The sequence below is a fragment of the Rhinolophus sinicus genome, chromosome 8, assembly GCF_057876585.1.
Source record: "Rhinolophus sinicus isolate RSI-liver-muscle chromosome 8, RSI-T2T, whole genome shotgun sequence".
NCBI lineage: Eukaryota > Metazoa > Chordata > Mammalia > Chiroptera > Rhinolophidae > Rhinolophus > Rhinolophus sinicus.
Window position 1 is genome coordinate 76,067,673 of NC_142508.1, and position 14,550 is coordinate 76,082,222.

Sequence of the window (14,550 nt, forward strand, 5' to 3'; positions counted from 1 at the left end):
TTACTTTCCAGCTCTGTGATCTTGCTCAGATCTGTTATTTCTTTAATAGACAGTGATAACCCTTTCTTTGCAAGGAGGTTGTGTAATAATGTAAGTGTAGTGTGTCAGCCTCAATGCCTTGCTCTTATGGGTCCAATGAATGATAGATGTTCTTTTAATGAGATTGACTCCTCCTTCTGCTTTATTAAAACCCTATATAGACTAACACACCAATCTGGGCCCTGACTACTTCGATGTCTTGATTTACTACCACTCTCTTCTTACTTACTGAAGAGATCATGTTGGCCTCCCTTTTATTCTTTCCATGTGCTAAGTTTGTCCCTGCCTCAGGGCCTTTGCACTTGCTGCTCCCTCTGCATAATACATTCTTTGACAAACTAGCTCCTATTCAGCTAAAATGTCATCTCCTGTGAGAGGCCTTCCTTGACTTCTCAAATGAAATCCCTCTCCTACATCACTTTCTATTAAATCACTCCATTTTATTTCCTTTGTGCAGTGTAGCTCTCTCTGAAATGATCTCATTTATTTGTCTACTTAGATATTGTCTGTGTATCTCCCCTAAAATGTGAGCTCCCAAAGAACTAAAACTATTTTCACCTTAGTTTCTGCTGAATATTATATATAGACTAGTACCTGGTATGTAACAGTCACAGGAAATATTTGTTGAGTGGATAAATTTTTATTAGTCATTATTATCTTCTCTTCCTGACAATTTAAACAAACTTAACTAAATCAATCTCAGCTTTACATTGATATTTTCATTGTAATATGTCAATGCTCAAATGATTAAACTGAAAATTAAAAAGATAGAGGTTCTAAGGAAGAGGAAATATCTTGAAGAAGAAAATCCTCAAACTTTTTCCCCCCTCAAAGTAGCATGACTGATTTTCAGTGTTTACTTCAGGGTCTCTTTTCAGCATTCGGTTTCTTCCTCCATCATCAATCATTGTCAATTTGAAAAAGTATAATACTTAGGGTCATTTATCTAGACCTATTGGAGTCTAAAATTATGCAGCTTCAGTCAAATATATGTGAATAAAGACTGTCATTTCTGATTAATGACATTTGACTTAAATGTCTCACAAAATCATTTGTGCCATCCAAGATTTACAGAAAGGTTATTATGTAAGGTCTTCCCCTAATGTTTCTGATTTTCCTTCTAAGAATCCTAGGGGATTCGATTTCTAGGGGAAAAAAAAAAAAAGCTAATGTTTAATGATTTCAGTTGTAATTGTTACTCAGGTTCTTGGTTTGCTGGAACAAGAGAGAGTTTTTCAAGTTGAAAATATCTTCCACTGGGTGGTTAAGCAAGCTTATGATGTTGCTGTTTTGCAATATTTGTTGCCAACATACTCTTCCTTATTATTGAAAAAATAATCCATGTAAGACACTAATCTTACTCAGTTGATGGGGGAAAGAAAAGAGAGTGAAAAACATGCCAATTCTTTGTCAATTACACTTTCCATGAGTCATCAACTCTCTTCTTGAAGCATAAAATTCATCTTCAGCATACTCCCAGAAACAGAAAAGAAAGATCTAGAAAGCAAACTTTGAAGGAGAAAAAGCCAGGACTAAAATAATGAAAGAAGAGAAATTTTTCATATGAAGTGACACTGTGTCTACTTCTCCCCAGTAGTATCACCCAGTCTCAGACCATTTCCACAAAATCTCTGGGAATTTTCTTCCTTACTAGGAATATAAGACGAGACCATCAGCAAGCATCAGTCACATGCTCCTCAGGTATGACTGAGGTAAGTGTCTATGAAAACGTATTGAGGGAGGGGAATGATTCTTCCTTGTCCTTGATGTTTCCTTCAAAGTGGAGGGAACTCCTCAGATGTGGCACTTCTGGTCTTTCCTGCCTCATCCCTTTCCTGGGAAGAGGTAGAATGACATGGTGATTGTAAATATGAGGGGAATAATTGGGTATGGTAGGTTGTTATCTGATTTTATTCCTCTTGGGAGTGAGCTGTTCACAGGGTGTATAATTTCTCTGCTTCTCCTTTCACTCTTGGGGAAGCTTCTCTTGTCTAATACTGCCAAGAGTAGATAGTTAACTCTGCCTGATGTGGGCTTCAGTATCAGCAAACTCATGTGACTGTCATTCCTGATGACTCATCTCTCATCTTGGTCTCTATTAATTTAATGAGTGATGTTTTGGGCTTCATATTTTTTTCTTTGTTTCTTCAACTTACGTAGAAGTTTGCTGTGGTTGGGTGTCTCTATTTTTGAGAACTTCCCTCAGAGACTGAAATAGGTGTGTCCTCTTGAGTCACAGCAGAAAAATGACAGAAACTCACAAATGATATTTAAAAAGTCTAATAGCATCTTGGTCCCTTTCCAAGAATGCTACAAGCATCTCTAAGTCTTTTTTTTTTTTTTTTTTTTTTTTTTTAGAAATGTCATACAATAAATTAGAGAGTACCTACTATGTGCTAAGCTCTGTTTCAGGTCTTGATATGAATACTAAAGACCTGTGAAACAATACAATATTGTACTTAGGATAAAACTCATTTTCAAAAAAGGACACAAAAGACCATAAAGCAGATGGAACTGTTTATGGGTTGGGTGCTATATATTCAGAAGAGAGAAAGTGAAGACTAGGGTGGATGGGGAACACTGTTTGGAGAATATGGCAATGCACTTGAACTGAGTCTTTAACGATGAACAGAATTAGACTGCTGAAGGAGGAGCCATGTTAGCCATCGCTCTCTTGGTTGTAAGTGATGGAATCAAATTCAAACTGGCTTAAGTGAAAAAAGGGAATGCTTTAGTTCAGGTCTGAAAAACCCAGAGGTAGCAGTGTCCAAAGTGTCCAGTGGTGCTCTCTGAGTTTGGTCTTGTCTTCTCCATCTCTTGATTTACATCTGCTTTACCTTGTGTTGACTTCATTCCTAGGCAGGCTGTCTCTTTGGTAGCAAGATGTCTGCCAAGATGTGCATCAGGATTTTAAATCTCATCAGCAACCCCACCAAAAAGCAAATTCTGTCTTCCAAATAGTTCTGAACGTTCTTGAATTCAGCCCAGTGGACTCTGACTGGGTCATGAGTCCATCCCTGAAGTAGCTGTTGTAGCTGCCTGGTCCTTCCTTATTCTCTGTTGAGCAGAGATTAATCATGTGGTTTGAAAGGAGGGGAGCAATGTATCTCTATGGAAATGTGGGGTACCATCAGTAGACGGATGCGGGGAGTAGATGTTAGACAAATGTAACACATGCTATAGGAGGTAAATCAACAAACTTAATTGTTTAACTAAGAGGTGTTCTAGAAATATAGGAGAGTGAGGGTGTTAGTTATGGAGTAGGAGTTGAAGTAAAACATGATTACAAGGACATCATTGGGGGAAAACGTGTTCATGGAAGAAGATTAGAATGTAAAATTACCTTGTAAATGGTGAGTAAATAAACCTAGAGAAACAGAGTGGAACAAAACAGAGGAACTTGAAGTTATCCAAAGGCTGGTTAGATTTTATGCACTATGTGAAAGCAATTAGCCACTGAGCGATGTTAAATATCTTCTTTAAACATTGCACCACTATTTGCTATGTCAATATACTAAAAAAGACTTCCCTATCTGTTTTCCTTTTTCTTTTTTGGAAGGAAAGGCAGTTGTCTCACCAACATGCGTTCCTCCCAAGGTGCTTGTTGTACATCAACCAGGTAAGCCCTTTTCCTTGACCAGTGACTACGTCAGAAGTGGGCATGAGATTCAACTCCATCTCATAAGAAGTCTGTTGGACAAATTTCTGCAGAAAGTTTTCTCTTTCCAAAGAAAGATCTAAAGGAAGGGACTGGTTTCTTCTTCTATGGGAAGCTGACCTGGATCCCTAGAACTGTTGAACCCTTGGTACCTGTCTGAGATGGAGCCCACACCGGGAAGATGTAAGAATCTAGATCCTTGGGGTGACCGGTTAGCTCAGTTGGATAGAGCATTGTGCTTATAACACCAAGGTTGTCGGTTCGATCCCCACATGGGCCGCTGTGAGCTGCACCCTCCTATAAAAAAAAAAAAAAGGAATCTAGATCCTTGATGTCATTGTTAAGCTGGTCAAAATCTTGCTGTCTCCTCTACTTTGGGCTTTCTGTTGTGTGGCATGAGAAATATCTTTATTGTTTTGGCCAATGTGAGTTAGGTTTTCTGTTATTTGTTAGCCAAAAGCAACCTAAGTGATACACATTTTATACTGAAAACTTGGACATGGAAACCTTTATGATAAAGTCATTTATTTATTCTTTTATTATCCACACAATAAAATCCTCGTTAAAGCATAAAAGGAAAAGTTACACTATCATGCACAAAATTGTACATAGATTGTCATGGAGAAAAAAAGACTAGAAGGAAATTGACCCAAAATCTTAATAGTCCCTTTTAGGGATATAAGTATGAATGGTGTGGCATTTTCTTCTTTCTGTTTTTTTTTTTTTTTTTTTTTTTTTCAGATGCTATATTGGAAAACATCTTGCTTTTATAAAAATTAGAAAATATGAGGTTTTTTTTAAGACCAACCCAAGTTCAATTAATCCAAATTTTTAGTAATGTACTTTTTTCTTTTTCTTTATTTTATTTTATTTCGTAGTAACATTTTACTTTTCAATTACAGGTAACATACAATATTATATTAGTTTCAGGTGTACAACATAGTGATTGGACATTTATATAACTGATGAAGTGATCACCCTGATAAATCTAGTACCCATCTGGCACCATATACAGTAATTATAATATTGTTGACTACATTCCCTATGCTAAACTTTGACTATTGACTATGCTAAACATTTTGTAATGACTATTTTGTAACAACCACCAAGATATTTTTCTAATATATATCCTCAGTTATAGGACTTCTGTTCAGCTAGATTTCAGGAAATTCTCCATGATGATTTTTTCTGTAGTTTGGTTGTAATTTTGAGATGGTCATGGGAGAGGTGAGTACAGCATTTACCTAGTCTGTCATCTTGACTGTGTCTCACTAATAAACTATGTTTGATATTTTTATTTTCTTGGTATTCAGAACACTTTTGATTTCAAATGTTGTGATTAGAAATTGTTCCAAAATGTATGAGTCACTCTTCTATCTTAGCAAATTATGTAGCAACCAGAATGGAATTTTTCTTTACTGATGGCAAATGTCTCACGCTTCAGGACATTTTTCTGAAGGTCAAGGCCTGGAGATACAGGCTGAGCTTGTGTTGGAAATTAAGCTTAATCTGTACTGACCAAGTAGTGCCCTAGAAATTGCCTTCTCTCCCTGTCCTGTAAGTGAGTTCCTGAGAGTCATTTCTGCTATATTGTTTGAATGATTCACTTAGTATTTCTTTTTAAATCGGTATATTCTCCTTTCATAAAAATGTAATTAAAAGTAAAATTTATATCAGTATCATAGATTGAAAACTGGTATTATTTGAGGTAAATAGCACCCTATAAGGTCATCCCAAATAAAATTGAATGATATTAATCATATTCTTTCTTGATACTGTTAAATGCTAAAGATTCTGAGCCTGGGACCTAACCTGCTTTTATTTAAAAGGGAGATGACCAAGTGTTAGAGAGAGGTTAGGGCGCCTATTAATACTAATAGGCAAGTAAGATAGATTGAAAATGATTAACTTTCTCACTAAGGGATTCAATATTATTTAAAATTACATTCCAGTGCCATTTAAAATCACACCCCCCAGACCACCCAAAGTGACTTATCTACTTATCTATTTATGTGTTACCAGTGATATCTGCTGCATTCCACATTTTTCAGAAACAATGAACTACATCAGTGGCTGTGCATTAAAAACACCCAGAGGGTTAACACACACACACACACACACACACACACACACACACACACACACACACAGTTCTCAAACATTAGTGTGCACCAGAGTCACCAGGGGCAGCTTATTGAAATACAGTTTCTGACACCACAGTTTTGGCATAGGGTCTCAAAACATGCATTTCTAACAAGAGCCCAGGCACTATTAACACTGATGCTTACGTGGAGACACATTGCACTCAGTGATAGAGGAGACAATGTATCACTAACTTCAAAACAATTTTGCCTTCTCAGTTTTGTTGACGCCAATACATGTTGGTCTGTGTAGTAAGCAGAAGACTAGATCAGAGTTGAAATCCAGATGAATTAAGATGCACATGTTTCTTAACCTTTACTCCAGCTAGAAGAACATCACTTCCTGCAAGTTGAACTGCTGCATAAAGTAAATAGATCTGCTCTGAGAAAAGGTCAGTACACATGTTCTGCTACAATCTAATTTCAGTCTATTGCCCTCTGCCCTATTACGCACTCTGGTGCAAGTGATGCAATGGTGAAAAGCTTGAATTTAATGGTCTCTTTTATACTAAAAGCTGCTCGACCCACAGAATATTCATGAGAGCTAAAGAGATGGGCTAAAGAAGACAAGCTTGTCCAGCCACAGTATCAGACACATTACTTCTTCTCTAAGACTACTGCTTCTCTAGTTTCCATCCGTGTTTGGGAGAAGGCTCTTTTTAAATCTTAGAGCAGTCCTCCACTCTGTTTTCCTGACTCTTCACTTACTGTGTGTCATTATCAAGAAGCAGATACTAGGAATTATTTCAGAAAGAAGCTCTGAAACTTATTCCTGTGTGTGCTAGCTATTTGCCAGCCCTTTGGCTGACTGGAGTTGTGTTTAGTTTCTATGACTTAATAATTACTTTAATTTCACTTCATACTGTTCTGAAGAACTCTTTTTGAATGAAGGACACTTACCACCCTTCTAGTGCTTGCCTGGAACACATGCTGCTCATCAGAATGTGTAGAATTAAATAAAAGAGTAATTATGGGAGGCTGTGATATGTTATAACAGATGTACCAAACAAGGCTGGATCAACTCATTGCTCGGAAGAGAAATAATTTATTAAGGTAGTTTCAGCACAGATCTTACAAGCACAAGTGGAAGCATTTACAGAGTAGAGGCGGAGAAAAAAACTAAAGTTTCTGAAGCATGGAATTTAATAAAAAGATTCCAATTATTTTATTTATCCTGTGGGCTAATTCCCATTCGGGTGCATCTTCCCATAGACCTTGGTGTTCAATTCTGTTTTTGAATTGCCTGTCCATGGGAAAGAGGTCCCTTCTTGGTTCAAATGGCCATCGAGGAAAGTTCACCAAGCATAGAACAGAGGCCCCTGAGAGTTACTAAAGGTATCCTTTACCCCAAGGGTCTAAAGTTAAGCCTGTGGTCAGCCAAGCTACTCATCTCTCCCTCTTTCCAGGTGCTCCATCGGGTGCTAGGTGGAAAACCCAATGTGATGGAAAAATGAGAGCCTGCTGCTGGCAGTAGCTTGAATTTGTGGTGGCCTGTTTCCCATTCACTCTAAGGTCCCCATTTAGTTCTAAGTCATGCCAGCCTCTCAAGAAATGTTTGCCCTAAAGACGACATGGTTAAAGCCGCCATGTACTTAGAGCTCATTAGCTAAATTCGATTTATTTTAATACCAGTTTCATAGGAGTTAGCTTTTGCTGTGGATACACACTCTTGCTAGGCATGGTGAGGAGGGGAAGAAAAGGTAGAAAACAGGTTTATATCCTCCTGAGGCTTATGATTCACTAATAAAGACATGACAAGCCCATGCACTTCCAAATTCGAGAACCCTAGGACCTCATTAACTAATCGTTAAAAAAATAATGTCTAATTGTTCATAAATGGCCTAAGGCGGAGGGTTTACGATGCTTTTAAGAGAACCAAAGTCTTGACCTGGTCTTGGGGAAAACTCTGATCTTCAAGTGATTTGCTGTCATTTAACTTGCTTGGTTTGGCAAGGAAAGCCTTTTAAAGGGTGGTTTTTTAGATGTTATCTTTGCTTTGAACCTTTTCTCCTTTGTCCTCCGTACAGTTTGTGTGGAATTTTATCATGGATTGTATAGGGCCACTTTTTCATTTATTTTTGTGTCAAGCTTTTTAATGTGTACCTATCCACTGATCTTTCTCAATTTTTATAACATTTGCAAAAGTATCTATAATTTTTTTCTCAAGTCTGTCTTGTGTTCACAACTAGAACCACGCTTTATAAGGATGAGTAGTATTTCTTATTCATCTGTGTATCTTACCCATGTGTTTCCAACAGTATTTTTTTCTACAGAAGCAATAACTCCACTGGTTGATTATAATGGAATATAATGACCTTGGCTGTCCAGGTCAGAAGTGGCACAAATCTCACGTGTGAATAATGAACGACTGCTTCTTTCACTTATTCCTTCTTTTAAATATTGGACTGGTGATCGGTGAGGCCAAGGGTATGAGTGGTATTTCAATTGTAAGCTGAAACAAGGCACAACAGGCCACCCCAGAACGAACACAGTTTTCAACCTGAAGAGCTGGGCTCCAAACCCACACTCCTGGCACTAAGCTGAGTTCAGGAAACCCATAACCGCAGAGGTTGCCATTGTCCCGGTGCACAAGCCAGGCCTGACAATAGGACTTACTCTTGTTCCACACGTGGATTTGATGGGGGATCAAGTAAAATAATACGTGAAAAACATAAAGAGACGTTCTGGTCCTGTAAAAATAAATAAAAATTGTTGTTTACAATAATAAAATGCAGAGAACGGAGCACACATTGAAACCAGCATCAACCAGTTTGATCAAGGCCAGACAGTTTGGCAGTTTCAATAAATCTCATGGCTTTATAAAGTTTCTACTGTTTACTTGAAAAATCATAACATTTTCCAAAAAAACAAATACAGGCCTCTTTAATTTGGGCAGCCCTGTGGAATGAGGAGTGCAGATGGTTACCAAATGGGCTGGTGGATTCCTGAGAGGCAGCTGGATTAATCGTCCTTTTCATCAGGCTGGGTGAGCTTGGCTGGAGAAAAACAGGGCTGTCCTGGACTCGCCCTGTACCTGTGTGCGCCTGTTGAATGCCACAGGCATGAGGAGATCTAGGATCTGCCCTCCGATCTCCTCCCTCCTCCAAACGCAGCCCTAACTTTCTAAGCTTGGAAAAGGTGAGGCATAAGCATGGGTGTTGGTGCTATGGAGCCAGCTGCTGACTTTGTCTCTATGCCATCCCTTTCTAGCAAGGGCCCCCTTCTTTTCCTTGAGGAACCATCCTCCCTCAGCCGCAGGAAAGGTCATCTGATCCAGGCCTGGCCATCCAGGGTCAAAGATGTGCCACTCTAGAACTTTTCTTTGAACTGTCAGAAAAGAGAACCCCTCTTTCTCTTGATGCTAGAAGGATGCAAGATTGGAACTCCTGGTCACCAGCCAGATGGGACAGTGTGCCTGGGGATGGAGCTGGTACCAGGAAAGCCGACAGAGAGGCAGGACACCTGCTGTTGGAGCGTCTGGATGCGGACCCATCACAAGGCCTTTGTTAGAGGTCAGTAAGCTTATGCACCCAACACACATTTCTCGGAAACGAGGGGACAAACTAGACAAAGGAGACTTATCAACAACAAGGTCTTATATATTGGAGCATGCTTCATTCTTCTTTACGCCGAACCTCTGAGAAGACACCCTCAAGCTGTCACCCCTACTGCCCCCCAATACATTGTCAGTCCTTCCTAACACACACACACACACACACACACACACACACACTCACACACACACACTCAGTATTTTCTATATCCTCTTGAAGGTGCTTCATGCTAGAGTTTTTTGACTCCCTGAGGGTAAGGTCTATTTGAGACATGTTTTGTCTCTTTACCTGCCATATAGATCTGCTTGGAATGCACCTGCTCAAAAATGAGCTCTGTTGGACAGCTTGGGAAAATGGAGGTGTTTGTCTGACTCTTAGGATAGCGGTCTCTCCACGGGGCAACCAGAGTGGACAGGTTGCTTGGCTTAAGCTAAGATGCATCTCTCTTACCAGCCACAGCAGTCATGATAAGGGAACTCTGTCTGAGCTTTTTAGGACGTTCCCAGCTTTGAGAGGGGAAGCCAGGGAAGGTTATATGTACCGAAGAGCAAGTCTTCTCAATTCCTTCTTCCTTCGTCATCTTGTCAAGGCTTGCATCATTGTCTGTGTTCCGTGAAATGTAACTGCATCTGACTGCCAGGGCTGCATTGTGTGTGTGTGTGTGTGTGTGTGTGTGTGTAGAAGTGGGTCAGAGAGGACACAGCCCCTAAACAGCTCTGTCACCCTGGCCTTAGATCAGGACGTTCACCCAAGTCTCATGGAGTCATAGCTTTTTCAGTTTTTCCCTATTCCTCTTTCTATGGCACCCTCAACCAGGTCATTCAATCTGACCATTGAGGGTCAGCCATCAATGAGGGTCTGCCATCATCCCCTTGCCAAAGCCTTTTTCCTCCCTCTTCTGTCCCCCTCCTACCTGAGTAGCTTCCTTTTCCTATAGCTACAAAGCAAGAGTTCTCTTCACAGTCAAGGATTCTCCACTAGAAGCCACCAAGTACCAAGTCTACCCAGCCACAGAATTATCTTGAAAACCATCATGAACTAGGCTTTGATTATTACTCTACAAAGTGCGTTCACATACATAGCCTTGTTTACACTTTATAAATATTAACTCAGGACACTCAGTCTGTGAATGGTACTCATGATCACAGAGTTTGTAAGGGGTGGGGCCCAGTTGGGAAACCACATCTTCTAACGTCTTGGTTTTTACTGAATCATGTTTCTTTTCACAAGATCAGCTGTTGGGCCAAAGGATTGAGACCAAGGCCATGCTTTCCCAGTTCTCTGAATAGCTTTCTTCTTTAATTTCCCTGCATAGAAATGGAGCCCTCTTACACCCTGGGCCATCTGTGAAACTTTGAGCCAGTTGGACTGGAAATTCAATTTCTTCTAGACACGTGGACAGGACCCCTAGCATCTCTTTTAGTGCTGACCAACCCTGAGGGTCCCAAGGACTCAAGGAGAGAGTGATGGTAGGGCAGTACTCTAGATCCTTGGAGCAGAATTTCTCTCTCACCAGATGACTTGTGATTATTATAAATGATAATGAGGTTCAGTGTTTTATTACTCTTACTTTTAAAAATTCTGAAGCAAATGTTTCTCTCTGCACCGTAACTGATCATTTTAATTTCCTTGCTTTTGCTATAATAAAAATTGACGTTAAAGGATGCCTGAGGCAGTGTAATGAGAAAATGAAATTAGTTTTTCAGTTGACTGATCAAAAGCATTTTATATGTGATAATAAACAGTTTATTTTACTCTTTTGCTTATGACATAATTAATGGCAAAAATATTTTCCTGAAATTCATATTGTCTGCCTAAGTCTCCTTCCAGGTTCCAGGAAAACAGTATTTGGTAATTCCCCAGACTGGACAACAAAACAAACTTTGCCATCTCCGGCTGAAGAGACTTCATCATCTTTGTTTGGCCCTTTGTGATTTTGGCTACTATCGGACCAGTCGGGTCAGGAAAAATGCTTGTCTACTGCATTTCTCTTTTGAAACTGGAGCCAGCCTACCCAGTGGTCTTTCTTGTTGGAACGCTCTTCCTAAAAGTCTGACAAGCTCAGGTTTGTTGTCAGGATTAAAGGGACGAGTTTTAAAGAAAAAAAAATGTAGACTGCTTGTAACCCAGCAAACTGAATTTGAACTTTTTTTGATTTTTGACTTTGAAAAATGTGTTGCTTTTTCTCCACGAGCAAGATAGGACCATGATGGATTTACATGAATGTTGAAGTGGGATTTGAAGACCTGGATACTAATTCCAAATATCCTCTTGCCCGTGCCTGAGTTTCGTGTTTCAGTTCAATGTAGCTGCATCTCAGTTTCCTCATCTGTGCAACTTCCTCATTTATCTTAATGCCAATAATGGTATGAATTACTAGGGGCTTGGTCTGTGCCAGGTGCACCAAGATGTAAATGCAAAGGCATTTCCTAAAGCACTGCTTGTAAGACCAACAACTACAGTTCACCTGCATCAGTTAGCTTTTACTGCCTAACAACTACTCCAAAATGTTGTGGCCTAAAACAATGACCATTTTATTTAGCTCATAATTCTGATTTGGCTGGGTGTTTCTTCTGCTCACTGCTGACTTGCCTGGTCTCTGTTTGGTGCTCTTCTATCTGAGGTTGGCTGGTGTTTTGGCTTGCAGCTGGATGATCTAGGAGTCCACACCCCCTCACATGTGTGGAGGTTTGCATGCTGGATAGTCAGGTGGGACAGGTGTTCTCTGCTCCATGTGGTCTCTCATCCTCTAGCAGGCTAGCCTGAGCTTGTTCACATGGTGGTCTCAGGTTTCTACGTGCAGCAAAAAACAGAAATCCTGTGTACAACATTGTTTAAGTCTCTGTTTGCATAAATATTTACAGTCATCCCACTGGCCAAAGCAAGTCGTATGGCCTAACTCAGAGACTATATGGTAGGGTATAACCCAAGGGAGGGGAATCTTTACAGTCTCTTTGGCAGACAGTCTACCACATGACCTAAATAAACATTACATATCAAGAATGGTTGATTTAATTATGGTTCATTTTTTCTCTTTGCACAAGCAGTTCCTTTTGTTGAAATGCTCTTTTCCCTGCATTGATTTAATTCATTTTCTTCCCTTAGAGCTGAGCTTGAGAACTCTTCCCTTGTCTTTTGATTAGGTCAAATCCCATCTCTACCTTTTCCTGTAACGCATTCCACATTTGCAGTATTACATTAATTTGCATGGTTATCAGATGAATATTGGTCAATCCACCAGACAGCAAATTCAAGAGCACAGGGATTGTGTCTTGTTTTTACTTATCACTGTAGCCTCAGTCTACCAGTTTCTGACATACAGCATAAAGGTGCTTAGTAAGTAATTGTTTTGAGATTTTCTTTAATTTTTCTCAATGTCGTATAGTTGTCACTGTAGAAGGCTTACATATCTTTCACAGTATTTATTCCTAAGTATATGATGTTTTCAGTAGGTTTTTAAAAATTCATTTTCTTTTTCTTTGTTGCCGGTAGATAGTAATGCACTTGAACTTTTTGTATCAACCTTGTAATCAGAGACCTTGTTAAATTCACTGATTAATTCTAACACTTTGTAGATTCTTTTGGATTTTCTTTATAAGAAATGATGTCATCTATGAATAATTACTATTTTCTTTCTTTCTGTTTTTATTTCTTATACCTTTTATTTTCTTGCCTTATTAGAGTCCCCAGGACCTTCACTACAATGTTGATAAGAAGTGGTAATATCAGACATCCTTATTTTGTTCATGATCTCAGAGGAGAGCATTCAGTAATTCAGCATTAATATGAGGTTTGCTTAGTATTTATTTTTAAATATAACCATTATGAAAACTATCAAATATACGTAAATGTAGAATGAATAATATAAGATCCGTGTGCCATCACCAGGCTATAACAACTATCAATATTTTGCAATTTTGTTTAACTATAATCTCACATTTTTATTTCTTTGCTCATAAAATAATTACGCATATTTTGAATAAATAAATTAATGAATGCAATGGAATTCTACTTAACCATTAAATATATATTATAGTAGCTCAATCTGTATGGACATAGAAAAATGCCTACCATATGGTAAGTGAAAAATGTATATATACATACACACTCGTATTTTTGTCTTAAAGCTACATATACATAGGAGTCTCTCTCGCGCTCTCTCTCTCTCTCACTATATGCGCGCGCACACACGCGCACACACACACACACACATGTATATACATAGGAAAAAAAGAAGGCTATTTATCAAGCTGTTAACAGAGGTTACACCTGGGAAATAAGAACAGGAGGAGAGGACAGACATAGGTTTTTTTCTCTTTACACACTTCTGTGTTATTAGAATTTTTTTCAATGAACATGCATTGCTTTTGTAATGTAAGAAAACCAATAAAGGAAAAATAGATTAATAAACAGCTAGTTAGTGAGCACTGAATAAAGAATGCAATGATCCAAGAGCTAACAAGCTATGCAGAAATAACTTCATTTCTTTCTACTTTGTTTTTAATGATTATTAGCCTGGAAGTTCAAGGGAATGCAATAAACTAGTGTATCTTAACTTCCCTTGACCTGGTTTCTTGTGATACTGCTGTGTGCAAGGTGGGCATCTGCCGGCTGAGCAGTGTTCTGTCGTCCATCAATGGTTATTGAGAACCTGCTACATCACATGTGCTCTTCCAGGATCTGGAGTACAGCACTAAACAAGTCAGACACGTTACCTGTCCCCAGAGATCTTCCGTTCTAGTCAGGGGGACTGTCAATATACAAATGAACAATAACACGTCAATATGTCATCCCTGAAAGGACTTCAAGTGGAGGATGTGATGGAGAGCAATGAATGGACTACTGGGTGCTCAAGGAGGATCTCTCTAAGGAAAAAAAAAAAGACTTAAGGTACGATCTAGAAGCTAAGATGAGCCTCTAGGTGAAGAGTGGAAGGAGATGAGGGCAGGGACAGGCTTCAGGTTAGGTTGGGCTGTGAGGCCAAGGTAAGGATTTAGAATTTCATCTGATTGTGCAAGGAAAGCCATTGAAGGATTTTAGGCAAGGAAGTGACATAATCATATGGATTTTATTTGTTTTGTTTTGTTTTGATCACACTGGTAGCTGTGCTGGGAATGGGTTGGAGTGGCCCAACAGGTAGAGAGCCCGGGAGGCTGCT

General features: G+C 39.2%; 1 long non-coding RNA gene across 1 annotated transcript; it reads left to right on the plus strand.

Annotated features, from left to right (window-relative positions):
• Positions 1 to 1,434: 1,434 nt before the first annotated feature.
• On the plus strand, positions 1,435 to 6,356 carry LOC141567687 (uncharacterized). Its single transcript, XR_012490508.2, has 3 exons — positions 1,435 to 1,751; positions 3,599 to 3,658; positions 6,164 to 6,356. It is a non-coding gene; the product is annotated as an uncharacterized LOC141567687 (long non-coding RNA).
• The last annotated feature ends 8,194 nt before the right edge of the window (positions 6,357 to 14,550 follow it).